Source organism: Hemiscyllium ocellatum, chromosome 10, assembly GCF_020745735.1.
Source record: "Hemiscyllium ocellatum isolate sHemOce1 chromosome 10, sHemOce1.pat.X.cur, whole genome shotgun sequence".
NCBI classification, from domain to species: Eukaryota; Metazoa; Chordata; class Chondrichthyes; order Orectolobiformes; family Hemiscylliidae; genus Hemiscyllium; species Hemiscyllium ocellatum.
Genome location: NC_083410.1, coordinates 107961825 through 107978613, shown reverse-complemented (window position 1 = coordinate 107978613; position 16789 = coordinate 107961825). Strand labels below are relative to the sequence as shown.

Sequence of the window (16789 nt, the reverse complement as noted above, 5' to 3'; positions counted from 1 at the left end):
CAGGTCCTGTTACAATCGTACAGGGTTGGTGAGGCCACACCTGGAAAACTGCACAGTTTTGGTCCTGTATTTGAAAATGGATATATTGATTCTGAAGGCAATTCAAAAGGGATTCAGTAGGCTGGATCCTCGAATGAAAGGGTGACTCATCATGAATTAAGAATGGCATTGTAATATTAAAAGATTAAATTGGAATATCTCTCTGGACATTAATGTTATATTCAAGGTTTAAACTGCACTGACAGAACATTCTGGAAATGGATGGTGACGACATTTATGCAGGAATGCAGATGACTCACACTCCATTTAGACAGTCATTTGTAATGATTCCCCAAGATTAGGGCATTTACATTTGCATTATCTCAGAGGACGATCTCAATCTCATCCTACTATTATACTTGGGGTAACAGGTGATTATGGGGGGGTGGGGGGAAAGAGTGCCCAGACCTGTGAACATGACCAACTGACCTGTATAAAGAGGATGCATATTCTTTGTTCAGAGCCTTCTTGACTTAATTTTGCATGCCTGCAAATGGTCCAAAGCGGGTCACCTAGTTTGTACAAGCTTTATAAAAACTTTGCAGAGGTTGGTATGTGCAAATTGCATCTCATGTGTGAAACCTTGGGAAAAGAACCTAACAGCATGGTGGCTCAGTGGTTAGCACTGCTGCCTCACTGTGTCAGGGACCCAGGTTCGATTCCACCCTCAGGCGACTGTGTGGAGTTTGCACACTCTCCCCATGTCTGCATGGGTTTTCTCTGGGTGCAGAGGTTGGTATGTGCAAATTGCATCTCATATGTGTGAATCTCACACTAAGAGACATAGTTACAGAATAATGTGACTTAACATTGTAATGCAAAATAATCTCCTTCCCCAGATAATGGTAACGATTGCCTGGAATTCTCTACCCAAGAGAGTTGTGGAGGTGGATCATTGGAAGTACTGAAAAAAGAGGAGGTAGATAAATTTTGTTAAAATGTTGAGTTAAGGACTATGAGAAGATGGCATGAAAGAGAAGCAGTTGAGGTTTGGGGCAGATCGACCATGAACTTACAAAGTTGTGGGTTAGGCTTCAAAGGCTGAATGGCCTGTTTCTTCTATTTATGTTTCCATCTTCTCATGTTATGTACTCTTCCCAAACACCCTTCTCATTGAAGTGCTTTCAAAGACAAAGACAACGTTCCTGTTACTAGACACACCACTTTATCACCTCCCTTCAGCACGCCATTCAGCTTACCCTAATTCTCCATCCAGTCTACCTCTCCCTGCAACACATCAAGTGCCATTAGTTTAGAGATACTTCAAAATTAGTTCCCTTCCTACCTCCTACAACACCTTCTTGTCTGTTGCTGTCATAAAGGCTTTACCAGCTTTAAAAATCTAAATTGCATTTGTTTGATACAAAAATTATATTTGGACAATGAAATGTGTGGGGCTTTCCTGATTAGACTCATGTTTTCTACTGTTGACTAGGATTGCAAGCTAGAATCTCTCAACTAATTATGATTAGCATTGAGTCTCTGTCAATTAGGCAAAAGTGAGGACTGCAAATGCTGGAAATCAGAGTTTAGATGAGAGTGGTGCTGGAAAAGCACAGCAGGTCAGGCAGCATCCGAGGAGCAGGAAAATCGACATTTTAGGCAAAATTCCTGATAGGACATAGAAAAGTACAGCACAGAACAGGCCCTTTGGCCCACGATGTTGTGCCGAGATTTAATCTTAATGTAAAATATATTAACTTAACCTACGCACCCCTCAACTCACTGTTATCCATGTGCAAGTCCAGCACTCGCTTAAATGTACCCCATGACTCTGCTTCCACCACCACAGCTGGCAATGTATTCCATGCATTCACAACTCTCTGCATGAAGAACCTAACTCTGACTTCTCCTTTATACCTTCCTCATAACATCTTCAAACTATGACTTCGCGTACCAGTCAATCCTGCCCTGGGGAAAAGTCTCTGGCTATTGATTCTATCTATTCCTCTCATTATTTTGTACACCTCGATCAGGTCTCCTCTCTTCCTCCTCCTCCCCAGAGAGAAAAGTCCAAGCTTATTCTCCCAGTTTCTACATGGGTTTCCTCCGTGTGCTCCGGAGGAAATATGCAATCCAAAGATGTGCAAGTCAGGTGAATTGGCCATGCTAAATTGCCCATAGTGTTGTTAGGTGAAGGGGTAAATGTAGGGGAATGGGTGGGTTGCTCATCAGTGGGTCGGTGTGAACTTGTTGGGCCGAAGGGCCTGTTTCCACACTAAGTAATCTGATCAAATCTTTCTTCATAAGGGCTTTTGCCCAAAACATCGATTTTCCCGCTCCTCTGATGCTGCCTGACCTGCTGCGCTTTCCCAGCACCACTCAAGATTAGAGTCTGTCAATTAAGCAGTATTATTTAATTAAATGGCCTCAAAATTCAACTGTCATTTGATAACATTAAAAAAGAAAGTACCCTCCTTCTACAGATTTTGCTCCCTCTCATTATTTGCCAATTTCCTAAATTATTATGCAAAGTTTATAGAAAACAAGTAAATTCTAAAACAGGCATTTTGTCAGAATATTCACTTCTCTGCCTTACATACTTGGGCTTGCCATACAGTATAAAGTTCACCTCGATAAGACTTCTGAAATATATGTTTTTTCTCACTCCAATATTAGATGAAATTCTTGGAAAGCAAAAAAGAAAATTGCACCAGTACAGCGAACTAAATACTAATGATCCAAATTCAACTCAGGAGTTGCTGCTCTGGGCAAAACTAAAGTGTAAACCCAGATGTTCTAGGGGCTTCAGGTATGAGAGAACAAAAAGGTACTTCAATGAATATATTTGAAACATATTATTGTGCATTATATAAATTTAATCGACTATATTGTATGAGCCTTTATCTCATTGTGCCACCTCAAAGACTGAGAAGAGTTGCAGCTGTTTTTAAAATGTGTATTAGTTTAAATGGCATGCACACACTGAATTTAAAATAGACTGGATTATTGCAATATCTGCTTTTTAAAATCATTTGCTACAGCTGGCTCCATTTTATATATTTATTGAGGATTAGAACCAGTCAATACCTTGTTTTCTCTGGTCGAGACAGAACCCAAACCCATGCATCGACTTTGTTTATCCCCCGGTTATTAGGACCCACTTCACAAAATAGTGCTGGAAAATCACATTCTGACACTTTATACCTAGCTTCAATCAGTTTTGTTTTCAGAAACTCACCGATCGCAGTGTGATTGGGAAAAGAAACTCCAACTCAAATCTTCGATCTGAAAGCAACTCAATCCCCAACCTTCCTTCACTTTTAGTCTGCTGTCCTCGGTTATGAAATTTGGACCTATGTGTGGTTTGGTACCCTGTGAGGAGGGCTCCTTTATTTTCCCTTTGTTCCGATTTTGGAGCCCTTGGAAGAGCCAAGGTGGCTTTTATTTTAATGCCATACTATCCCTGTCTGAGATGTACTTGATGGGGGTCGGTGTGAAGGGAATTTTCTCTCTAGTTGAAATTATCAGGGGAACTTCCTCTGGATTTTAAACCATTATCCCTCTACCCCAGAGTGTTCCATGGGGACAGAGCAGAGGGAATTTACTTACTGGAGGTTGGTTATTTGTTTGTTTAATTATTTATTTTCCTTGATTTTGCTAGAGTATTTTTCTGCCCTGCAGGAGCTTCTGATGGGGGTGGTGTCAAAGTACCTTGGTTTCTTTTTCTGTTTACACATTTTTGTTAAAAAAAAGTGGAAGGTTGCTTTTCCAACTGGAGGCCAGCAATGTTCCACAGGGATCGGTTCTGGGTCTTCTTTTATTTGTAATTTATATAAATGATTTGAATGAGAATACAGAGAGTGCCTGCTTAGTAAATTTGTGGACAATACCAAAATTGGTGGCGCAATGGACAGTGAAGAGGACATTCTAAGACTACAAAGGGATCTTGATCAAATGGGTCAATGGGTTGAAAATTGGCAGATAACTATTTCACTCTGGATAAACGCGAGGTATTGCATTTTGTTACAACAAACAAGGGTAGGGCTTACATAATTAATGGTAGGGCCTTGGGTAGTGTTGTAGAACAGAGGGATCTAGGGGTGCAGGTACATAACTTTGATATTTGTGTCACGTATAGACAGGATGGTTAAACAAGGTGTTTGGCATGCTTGCCTTCACTGCTCAGTCCTTTGAGTATAGGATTTGGGAAGTCATATTCAGGTCGTACAGGACATTGGTGAGGTCTCTACTGGAATATAGTCGGTTTTCTGATATAATGCAATAGTTCTGTTCCCGTGTGATCCTGCTTTACAAGAAAATCACATAACAGCAGCACCATTTCAACTAATGGGGACAGAATCATGCCATAGCCAATAGAGGTAAAGAAAATTTGCATTCTAAAACTAATGGTATAAATTCTTCAATCACGTTACAGGCAATTTGTGTTAAAGAAACACACATTATAGCAGAACAGACCATACTGTGTCCAGTTCTGTTCACCCAGTTGTAGGAAGGACATTATGATGGACAGGTTTAGAAGAGACTTACCAAGATATTGCTGGGTACAGAAGGTTTGAGTTTTAAAGCAAGGCTGGATAGGCTGGGGCTGCAGCACAGAAGGTTGATAACCGAGGTTTATAAAATCATGAGGGGTATAGGTAGAGTTTATGGCAGTTGCCTTTTCTCTAGGATGAGGGAATTCAAGACTGGAAGCACATTTTTAAAGTAGGATAAGAGAGATTTAAAAGAGATATTGGGGCAAGTTTGTTTACATAGGAGGGTGGTTTGCAGGTGTAATGAACATCTTGAAGTGGTGGATGTGGGTACAATTGCAATGTTTAAAAGACCATTTGGATAAATCCATAAATAGGAAAGGTTTGGAGGGATACGGACCAGGTGCAGGCAGGTAGGACAAGTTTAGCTCAGGATTATGGGTTGGCATAGACTGGCTGGACCACAGGGTCTGTTTCTGTGCTGTGTTACACCGAGACTCATAGGGCTTTGGTGGGGACTGTATAATGCATACCACTGAGCTCAAATAACTGCACTAAGCAATTACACGAAATATCCCCACACCTCTCTCCAGTTTTAAAAAGCTTTTCATAGGATGTCAGCATATCTATCTAGGTCAGCATTTTTTATTCACCCCTCACTGCCTTGGTCAAGATGGCAGTGATCTGACTTCTTGAATTATTGTAGCTTTTGGAGTGCAGCTACACCCACAGGGCTGTTATGGAGCAAGTTCCAGGATTTTGACCCATCAACTCTGAAGGTACAGTGATACAGTCCTGAGTCAAGTTGGAATCTGGAAAGGAACTTGTGGGGGTTGATGCTCCCAGGCATTTGCTAGTCTTGTCACCTCTACCACCTAGTCTGACAAGTTTGGAAGGTGCTGTCAAAGGAACCTTGGTGAGCTGTAACAGGGTATACCTTATAGATAGAAAGCATTGTTACCATTGTGCATTGGTTGTGAAGGGTGGGTTGCTTTGCCCTGATAACATTAAGTTTCTTTAGTGTTGTTGGAGATATACTCATTCAGGCAAGTGGGCAGTATTCCATCACACTCCAGTTTGTGTTTTATTGATGGTGGAAAGATGTTGGGGAGACAAGAGGTGACTCAGCGCTGAGTTCCTAGACTTTGACCTGCTATATGGTGAGTACACTTCAATGTCAATCCCCAGGATATTGACCATGCTAGCTGGCCTTGCTTCATATACACAGTCAAATACTCTTACAATAAACCAAAATAACAACAACGAATTAAGAGCAATCATACCAAAAGTTAAATAATGAGACAAAAAAAATGTCAATGGAGAGGATAAGAGGCACTCCAGCCCCCATGGTGCCCAATATCCACAAAATGCTGTTACATATTGAAGTATATTTAACTAATCGATGCACAACACCTATACGAACATTTAAATACAAAATCTATTAAATACCAATAACAATGAGAGGACAAATGGAACAAATGTCAGTAAATGTGAGGTGGTGCAGTTCACTAGAAGTGATGTGGAAGAATGGAGGGATTCAGGTTCAAGTCAGTACATTCTTCTCAGAAATTGATTGGACACTCCTAAATGAAGGAGCAGAAGACCACTTCGACTCCAGCCTACATCTTAGAATAGCTAATTGAATAGCTTTAGAGTTGTCAAACAGAAGGAAGACAAACATCCCCAGAAGACAAAACCATGAGCATGAAAGAAGTATCCAGTACAGAGTAAATGTTCAAATTTATCACAAACAATTCAATGACTGTTTATGGGTGACCATACTTCCAAAAATGAGGAGTCATTGAACTTGATCAGCCGGTCAAACAACTACAACAGTTTAATTAAATAAAATTGTTCTCCTAAATTGTTAGAGGGAATCAATATACTGCAAGCAACTTAATAGTAATGCAGGTACAACATGACATCTGGGCCCCTCAAACAATAGCATTCTGTATATCTGACATTCTGTACATGGGATGTGGCATTTACACAGTTGCGTCAAAGCTGGGAGCACCAATAGGCACCAATGTTACAGAAACATTGTATCAATGCAATTATCTTTACTCAGTATTGAGCTTTTACAAATATTTTACAGAAAATCTATCTAAAGCACATATTAAAGATACATTCACATGAACAAACAAAAGAAACAAACACACACTGTTTAAAGCATGTTTACCACTATGCTCATATTTGAAGAGAAAATACTGCAACACCACAAGTTTCATTTCAGAATCTGAATAGAAGCAAAAGAGTTAAACTGTGCTAATGGGTTAGAAAACAAATCCAACTATGATTGGTCTGGGTAGAAATATTTCCATAGTCTGTAATAAACAGTGCCATAGGATCCAAATTAACATTAATTTGGAAAGCAGTGTTTCTCAGAGGGCCTTAATTCTTTGTTTTAACAAGCTATCATTACTTTAACTAAAACATTAGGTAACTAATCAGGCTTTTATTTGAACTGCTATCAACAATTTCTGATGAAAGGTCATTGATCTTAAATGTTAATGCTGTTACTCACATTGCAAATTCCAGCATTTCCTGATTTTAAAATTATTCCCAGCATCACAGTATATTACTTCCGAGTAATTAATATTCCCTTAACTGTAATAAACAGCACCCATATTCTGCAATATAATTTTTCACAAGGCAAACATGTGCTTTTAATGTCCAGCAATTTAACGAGACCTTTATCAGGTTTCAGTCAGTTTCATCCTCTTGTGAAGTGCCTTGGGATATCGTTCCACATCTAAAGATTTGATATTACAAGAAAGGTCTATGCGTTATTGCTACTGAGGAGGGAAAAGTGCAGTCTTTTTTCATTCATGGGTCACAAGTATGAATTTAATCATTTTCATCCATTACCCAGTATGGCCATTTTGTTTCTCTATATTAAATTTATAATTTAATAAAAAACTTTAAATACAAAATGTTCAGTTGAGTTTAATAAACTGAATTTAATGATGCAAAACTAGCTGCTACACACTGTATGTAATATGAAATGGAGAGATATTTACTCTCTGCAGATATGCCAAAATGCATAAACCCTCAGATGCACACACAAGTAAAGGGGGGGGAAATTGTTTTTCTCTGAAACTATTTACTTTGGGACAATACTGATCAGGTGTAAGGCGTTCAGATGCTGTAGGACTGATATGTCTTGGTGTGCAAGCATATCATTGAACGCATGCAGTTATCACTGAGGACCTTTGCTGAAGCAGTCAATCTTGCAGGAAATATTGACAAACGTTTTAATAGTTTTTTTTCATGCTAGAGCAGCTGAACTATGGCTCCACAACACACCCATAAAAGGTTTCATTTCCAGAAACAGACTTTTAGATTAGATTAGATTAGATTAGATTAGACTTACAGTGTGGAAACAGGCCCTTCGGCCCAACAAGTCCACACCGACCCGCCGAAGCGAAACCCACCCATACCCTTACATTTACCCCTTACCTAACACTAAGGGCAATTTAGCATGGCCAATTCACCTGACCCGCACATCTTTTGGACTGTGGGAGGAAACCGGAGCACCCGGAGGAAACCCACGCAGACACGGGGAGAACGTGCAAACTCCACACAGTCAGTCGCCTGAGTCGGGAACTGAACCCGGGTCTCAGGCGCTGTGAGGCAGAAGTGCTAACCACTGTGCCACCGTGCCGCCCACCGTTCTCTTGTGACTCCATACAAAAAACCCTTCAAGCAAAAACTGGAACTTACGCAGTCATAAACAGAAGCAAAAGGACAAAAGGGTAACTAGGGAGAGAATAGGGCCCCTCAAAGATCAGCAAGGCGACCTTTGTGTGGAGCCGCAGAAAATGGGGGCTAAGTGAGCATTTTGCATTGGTATTTACTGTGAAAAAGGATATGGAAGATATAGACTGGAGGGAAATAGATGGTGACATCTTGCAAAATGTCCAGATTACAGAGGAGGAAGGGCTGGATGTCTTGAAACGGGTAAAGGTGAATAAATCCCCAGGACCTGATCAGGAGTACCTGAGAACTCTGTGGGAAGCCAGAGACATGATTGCTGGGCCTCTTGCTGAGATATTTGTATCATCGATAGTCACAGATAAGGTGCCGGAAGACTGGAGATTGGCAAACGTGGTGCCACTGTTTAAGAATGGCAGTAAAGACAAGCCAGGGAACTATAGACTAGTGAGCCTGACCTCGGTGGTGGGCAAGATGTTGGAGGGAATCCTGAGGGACAGGATGTACATGTATTTGGAAAGGCAAGGACTGATTCGGAATAGTCAACATGGCTTTGTGCGTGGGAAATCATGTTTCACAAACTTGATTGAGTTTTTTTGAAGTAACAACAAAGAGGATTGATGAAGGCAGAGCGGTAGAGGTGATCTATATGGACTTCAGTAAGGTGTTCAACAAGGTTCCCCATGGTGGACTGATTAGCAAAATTAGATCTCACAGAAAACAGGGAGAACTAGCCATTTGGATACAGAACTGGCTCAAAAGGTAGAAGCCAGGGTGGTGATGGAGGGTTCTTTTTGAGACTGCAGGCCTGTAACCAGTGAAGTGCCACAAGGATCGGTGTTGGGTCCTCTACTTTTTGCCATTTACATAAATGATTTGGATGTGAGCATAAGAGATACAGCTAGTAAGTTTGCAGATGACACCAAAATTGGAGGTGTCGTGGACAGAGAAGAGAGTCACCTCAGATTACAACAGGATTGTGACCAGATGGGCCAATGGGCTGTGAAATGGTAGATGGAGTTTAATTCAGATAAATGCGAGGTGCTGCATTTTGGGAAAGAAAATTTTAGCAGGACTTATACACTTAATGGTAAGGTCCTGAGGAGCGTTGCTGAACAAAGAGACCTTGCAGTGCAGGTTCATAGCTCCTTGAAAGTGGCGTCGCAGGTAGATAGGATAGTGAAGGCGGCGTTTGGTATGCTTTCGTTTATAGGTCAGAGTACTGAGGTCATGTTGCAGCTGTACAGGACATTGGTTAGGCCAGTGTTGGAATATTGCATGCAATTCTGATATCCCTCCTATCGGAAAGATGTTGTAAAACTTGAAAGGGTTCAGAAAAGATTTACAAGGATGTTGCCAGGGTTGGAGAATTTGAGCTATAGGGAGAGGCTAAACAGACTGGGGCTGTTTTCCCTGGAGCGTCGGAGGCTGAGAGGTGACCTTATTGAGGTTTACAAAATTATGAGGGGCATGGATAGGGTAAATAGGCAAAGTCTTTTCCCTGGGAACGGGGAGTCCAGAACTAGAGGGCATAGGTTTAGGGTGAGGGGGGAAAAGATATAAAAGACACCTAAGGGGCAACCTTTTCACGCAGTGGGTGGTACATGCATGAAGTGAGCTGCCAGAGGAAGTGGAGGAGGCTGGTACAATCGCAACATTTAAAGACGTTTGGATGGGTATATGAATAGGAAGGGTTTGGAGGGATATGGGCCAGGTGCAGGCCAGTGGGACTAGTTTGGGTTGGGATATCTGGTCAGCATGGACAGGTTGGACCAAAGGGTCTGTTCCATGCCGTACATCTCTATGACTCTAAGTAATCTCCAGTAATAAGCAGTTAACACAAGATACGTGGCTACCAAAAAAATGCCTCACAAAAGAAAAAGCACTTTCATTCTCCCTTCATTACCCTCTATTCCCTGCCTATTCATACATGTCCAGATGCCTCTTAAAATATTGCTATTGTATCTGCATCGCCACCTCCTCTGGCAGCACAGACCAGGCACTTACCACCTTCTGTGTAAAATAAAAATTCCATCTCACATCTCCTTTTTAAACTTAATCCCTTTGACCCTAAACCTATGTTGCCTAGTAATCGACACTGGTTACCCGAGGTAAAAAAAAAGACTCTGACTATCCATTCTACCACACCTCTCAAGTTTGTAAATTTCTATCAGGTCACCCCTCAGCCTTGGACATTCATGTGAAAACAAACCAAGTTTGCCCAACCTCTCCTCATAGCTAATACTGTCCAAACCAGGCAACATCACGGTAAACCTTTTCTGTACCTTCTCCAGAACTTTCACATCCTTGTGTGGATGGTAACCAGAACTGCATACAATTACAAATGCGGCCAAACTAGAAGTTCTATACAACTGCAACATGACTTGCCATTTTATACACTCTATGCCCTGACTGATGAAGGCAAGCATGCCAAATGCCTTCTCATCCACTGAGAACTGTGACTTGTATGTCTAGATCCTGTTGTATGTTGATGCTACTAAGGGTTCTTCCCTCCTACATTAGAGATCTTCCAAAATGCATCATCTCACATTTGTCTGGATTAAACTCCATCTGACTTTTCTCCAAGTCAGTCTCCAGCCTATCCATTATCTGCTATAACCTCTGGCAATCCTCCTCATTGGGGAGGATGCGATCAATCTTTGTATCTTCCAACAAGGTAGAACAAGACAAATTGTACTTTTCCAGGAATATTTTGGGTGACAATATATAAATTAAAAAGGCACAACGTCGGTACATCAAAATCTAAGCCAAACAGAGTGGAACAAGGTGCCTTTTCTCAAGGTTATGATTTGGAGGTGCACATGTTGAACTAGGGTGGGCAAAGTTAATAATCACAAAACACCAAGTTATAGTCCAACAAGTTTACTTGGAATCACTAGCTTTCAAAACGCTGCTTCTTCTTTTGGTAGTTGTGGAGCAGAATCATAAGACACAGACTTTGTAGCATCAGGATTGCAGTGTCATGAAATGGAATTAGATTAGATTCCTAACAGTATGGAAACAGGCCCTTAGGCCCAACAAGCCCACAGTGACCCTCCAAAGAGTAACCCACCAAGACCATTTCCCTACATTTCACCCTGACTAATGCATCTAACACTATGGGCAATTTAGCATGGCCAATTCACCTGACTTGCAAATCTTGGGATTGTGGGAGGAAACTGGAGCACCCGGAGAAAACCCACACAAACACGGGGAGATTGTCTGTGTGGAGTTTGCACAGTCACCTGAGGAGGGAATTGAACCCAGGTCCCTGGCGCTGTGAGGTAGCAGTGCTAGCCATGCCCAAAAAGTCAAAAACTGCATAAATCCACGTAAGATTCTGTAACTCCCACTTTAGAAATAGAATCAGCCTGACCTAACATTGGGACACACAGTCCAGACTTTAACTTCACACCTTCACTGCATTATCTGAGCTGAGACGACACCTATTGTTAAAAGCTACTTTGAGAACGTAATTTTAAAGAAGTTCTGGGATTTACAAATGAAACTAACATGGTTATTCTAAAAGATGAAAGACATCTGCTAAATTTGTTTATTATTAGCTTCCATGACATTGCAGGCCTGTTGCTATACAGTCTGTTAGGAGAAAGTGAGGACTGCAGATGCTGGAGACCAGAGTTGAAAAATGTGGTGCTGGAAAAACACAGCAGGCCAGGCAGCATCCGAGGGGCAGGAGAATTGACGTTTCGGGCATAATTCCTGAAAAAGGGTTCATGCCCAAAACGTCGATTCTCCTGCTCCTCGGATGCTGCCTGGCCTGCTGCCTGGCCTGCTGTGTTTTTCCAGCACCACATTTTTCAACGCTATACAGTCGATGTCTTATGATTCTGCTCCACAGCCACCCGAAGACTTCGAAAGCTAGTGATTCCAAATAAATCTGTTGGACTATAACCTGATGTTGTGTGGTTTTTAAAACTTTGTCAATTTTTTTTTTCTTAGTCTTGATATCACATTGTCAAGTAGGGTGTCGCCAATTCAGTAGCTGGCCAGTTGAACCCAGTTATTGATATCAATTAGCAGCTTTTTTCCCCGAAAAAGTGGAGACTCATTTCTTGCCCAATTAAGAGCAAGAGTGAAACTTTGCTTGATGATAGGCTTGATGGTCCAAGTCCCTACTGCTCTCACCCATTTCATTGGTTTAAAGTAGCAGTTTGACAAACCAATCCACAAGCTGGTCCTGGGCAGTTACTTCTTTTGCTCCGAAGACACCCAGTGTTATCACATCCAGCTGAAGTGCCAAAATTCAACTTCAGGCAAAGTTATATGCTCTTGTGTAACCATCAAGTGTCTCCACAGTTCCACCTCTCCACCCCATCAATCCCCCACCCCACCAAGTTGAAAAAAAAACATGCATCCAATCTTCCTTTTTCTGGTTTAATATGTTTCTGGTTTCTCATTCTTTTAAAGAGGTTTAAAAATTAAATGCAAGTCGGTCCAGGTAGTCACAATGATCAAACTGAAGTCCTCAAAAAAATACTAAACATAAAAACCTTCATAATACTTTGATGAAAACATTTGTTTTCTAAAAACTATTGAGCAACTGTTAGAGAGACTTGTCTGTTCAGTATAACAGAACAGTTTTCAATTGCAAGAAAATTGAATGGGGAAAACCCCACTCTGACAGCAATTCTCATGGTTAAAAGAAAATTTATGCGGAAAATTTGCTATCAATAATTTGAAATTGGACAGAAAAAAAAGAAAGAAAAAGCAAAATGCTAACACTATTTCAGGTTTAAAAAACGAAAACCAAATAAGAACAAGATTTATCATTGATATCTAAAATTTTTCCTATGATGCAGCTTCATTGAGGAACAACCCTCACCTTACTAAACTGTCACAAGCAGTGTTCACAGCAGTATAATACAGAACTGCAAAGATGTATTATCTCATCATTGGCAGTTCAAAAATAGGTACCAAACTGGAAAAGGCACATTTGTAAACTTACACAAGTCAAAAGATGCTTTCTTTGACCAGTTATTTTGTTTTAATGGCTATATTGGGAGGTCAACCACAAAAAAAGTCATAAATCCCTTTCATTCGGTTTTCTTTAAATTAAATTATCCAAAAAGCATACGTGTTAAATTCGATCTTGCCACAAAACCCAAGAGGATAATCTTGTTGATCTTTTGTGGAGCTGGGTACTTTGCTTTATATGAAAAAAAGCCAGCAGATTCTTCTGTTTCAGTTGAATGGCTTCTGGTGCTGTCCCACTTTATTAATACCAGCTTAAAGAGGAGAATCAAAGTTAGTCCAAAAACACTAAACTGAGCTTCACTTCCACACTTCAATACTCTTGATAAATATAGCTTTTATGTCGTATATCATATGATGTTCATTAAGTTGCCAGATTCCTACACTGAATATTTATAGCACTTGGAATGAAACATTCCATACTTTGAGTATACATGGAAATAAGCCATTGAGCTGGAAGACTGGTGTTCAAATAATATAATAAGTACTGCATTAATATTGATATGCTCTTCATACAAGTAATATACAAGTGTACAACTCACTCATGTTTCCAAAGACTCAAAACCAAACTTTTGCAGTGATGCCAAACGTTTTCTGAGCCAGTGGGCAAGGTCAATGTGTATCTACTTACACCACCTATTTTAAATCTGCAGTTCAGGAGTTCATCAGATATCTGTTTATTTAATCATGGACAACCTTAAGAATTCCACATTCTGCATTTCTTATTTTCCATTTGGTTTTTATGCTGTTATTTAATCAACTGTACCAACGATAGAACTATTTTTTTTTCATTTTGATTAGCAAGCAGAGACTTCTGGGAATTGAAACGTACAGTTCTCAAGAACATGCTAATATTCTTAAACTGTACTGTAATGTTTTAATAAATCCATTTTACATCAGGTGACAGTGGAACACTCTTTCACTTTGTTGTTGTGGGAATAACAATGGTGGAGAACAACATATCTGTCCAATCTTAGCACCCAGTGTCAGCATCAAAAAATTCCAGATCAGGTGCAGGACATCCTGATGCATTGATAATGCTTTTCTAGTTCCCCAACCCATATTTAGGTGATCATTTAGAAATATTGCTAGGATAATGAAGTTTTGTGAAATGAGTTTTCACCCAAGGCTGAGCAGCATTTGCTTATTTTTCCTAGGAGATGGAAATTGACATAATTAATACAAGCAACACAGTTGGTTTGAAATCCACTACAGTTGGCAGACTCCTTGTGCCTACTATCCAAAATGTTATTTTCTCAAATTATCATTGAATGTGTCCTCTATAAACCTGTTATGTTTATTCAGAATCAAGGTTTTGATAAACATTATAAAACACCTAGAGTCATAGAGATGTACAGCACGGAAACAGACCCTTCGGTTCAACTTGTCCATGCTCACCAGATATCCTAATCTCATCTTGTCCCATTTGCCAGCCCTTGGACCATATCCTTCTAAACCCTTCAAATTCATATACCCATCCAAATGCCTTTTCCATTTGCAATTGTACCAGTCTCCACTACTTCCCCTGACAGCTCATTCCATACACATACCACCCTCTGTGAAAAAGTTGCCCCTTAGGTCCCTTCTATATATTTCCCTTCGGACTCTAAACCTATGCCCTCTAGTTCTGGACTCCCCCAACCCAGGGAAAAGACCTTGTCTATTTACCCTAACCATCCCCTTCAAGATTTTATAAACCTCTAAGGTCACCCCTCAGCCTTCAACGCTCCAGGGAAAATAGCCCCAGCCTATCCCTATAACTCAAATCCTCCAACTCTGGCAATATCCTTGTAAATCTTTTCTGAACCCTCTCAAGTTTCACAACATCCTTCCGATACTGGACCCTAATGTTAACTCTGATTTCTCTTCACAGATGCTGAGATTTTCCAGCAACTTTTGTAGATGTTTCTGATTTACATCATCTGCAGTTCTTCTTACTTTTATAAAACATTTAAATCTGCAAGCTTGCAAAATAAGAATGGAAGAAAACAAAATTTTCAAATGATTTTGACTTATAAATGAGCTATTACTCTTGTTTACTGGTGTATTCTTTTAAAATCAACTTTAATTCAAATACTTTTTGGAAGCTTGTCTTGAAATTGCAACTGTTCCAGTAATGCGTGTTGTGGAGAACTACATGATTACTTTTCACCCATAACTTTTTTCTAAAAAACTAACAAGAGACTGCTCAAAACATGTCTTAAAAGAGGATTTCATACGTTAAGGGAGAGCAAAAAACTCGTCTCCTGTATAGAAACATCCTCTGCAACCTGTTGGATTAATTGAGACTGAGCACTCACTTCCCCCTTGTACACACATACATCATCAGCACTGCACTGTAGGATTCTGTTTCTTTTGAACAAAAGATGCAAAAAGACTTTAAATTCACAGTTTCTTTCTTTTACTGAATTTGTAAAACATTTAACAAAACAGCTCTCTTTGGAAGGGTATTGACTGTGTTCAATTGACAATAGAATGAGGTTATGCAACATGAAACAATTATGCTTTTATTTGATTTAGTTACCTCAAAAGATGTTGATACCATCACATTAACATCATGCCATTTGCTTCAAGTCATTGTTATGAAAACTTTGTGAATAAAAATGTTTCTATGAGAGTCAGATTTCAAAAGTTTACAACAACCTGATCAAGGACCAACATCTTAAACGTCCCCGTTTTGTAAGGGTCTCCTGTCCAGTCATAATAGGCTACATTAGCATTTCACACACCAAGTATTAATACTGACTATATTTGAAATCTATTGGTGGTTTCATTGAAATGCTGGTCACTTGGAATCTGTAAATTCAGCAGGTATTTTCAAACTTCCATTGTTTGTGGTGTTGTAAAGAATTTGAGCTATGTGGCATACAATTAGATCCCTAACAAAATCTAATATAACATCATGTATCATCATGGCCATTGTGAAGCTCTAATCAACTATGGTCTCACTCTAATAGGTCCCTACTCTCATAACCGCTCCATGTTACTTTCAGCTGTCCTTGAGGAATGATGACAAATTTCAATCTTCACAATAGGGTCACAATGGGAAAACATGTGGGATACTGATTTGAACAGTATCACCTACTCTCACACACAAGTACGCACACACGCAACTTACACGTTCAGAATAAAACTCTACAGGGTGTTATCCTAAAAGTACTTTGCCCAAGTAACAGTTAAATTCAGAAAATAAATAATTCTATGAGCACTGGGATTTCTTCTTGGATCAGGTACAGCTGCTGAATTCTTTTTGCCTAGAGACATTGATTTAGATTCAGAACTTTCCTCTTAGAAACCCTATCCTTGTTTTTAAAAAAACCCTCATTTTCCCTTTGCCAAGTATGAAACTTTGAATAAATTTATCTGAGACAGCTCTGAACCTTGTTCTACATTTGTAAATATAAACAAACGGCAAGCTAAAGATAAAGGCTATGAAGATTACCAGACCACTGACATCCGTACGTGAAATTGTCTGCCCTCGCGGAAATGTAAGCTGACTTTGAGCAGAGGCAAGGGTTGGGCAAAAGGGTGACAGCTGTTTTGATGTTGCAAATAGTCATCCTGGGTCCATCAACTAGAAGGATTCAAATGGATGATTGGCATAATGT

The 16789-nt window shown here is 40.0% G+C and overlaps 1 protein-coding gene across 3 annotated transcripts in view; it reads right to left on the bottom strand.

The window, feature by feature from the left end:
* The window catches only part of LOC132819895 (ADP-ribose glycohydrolase MACROD1-like), a 960330-nt gene that overhangs the window by 939234 nt on the left and 4307 nt on the right, over positions 1–16789 (bottom strand). The gene's annotated exons all lie outside the window — the stretch shown is intronic.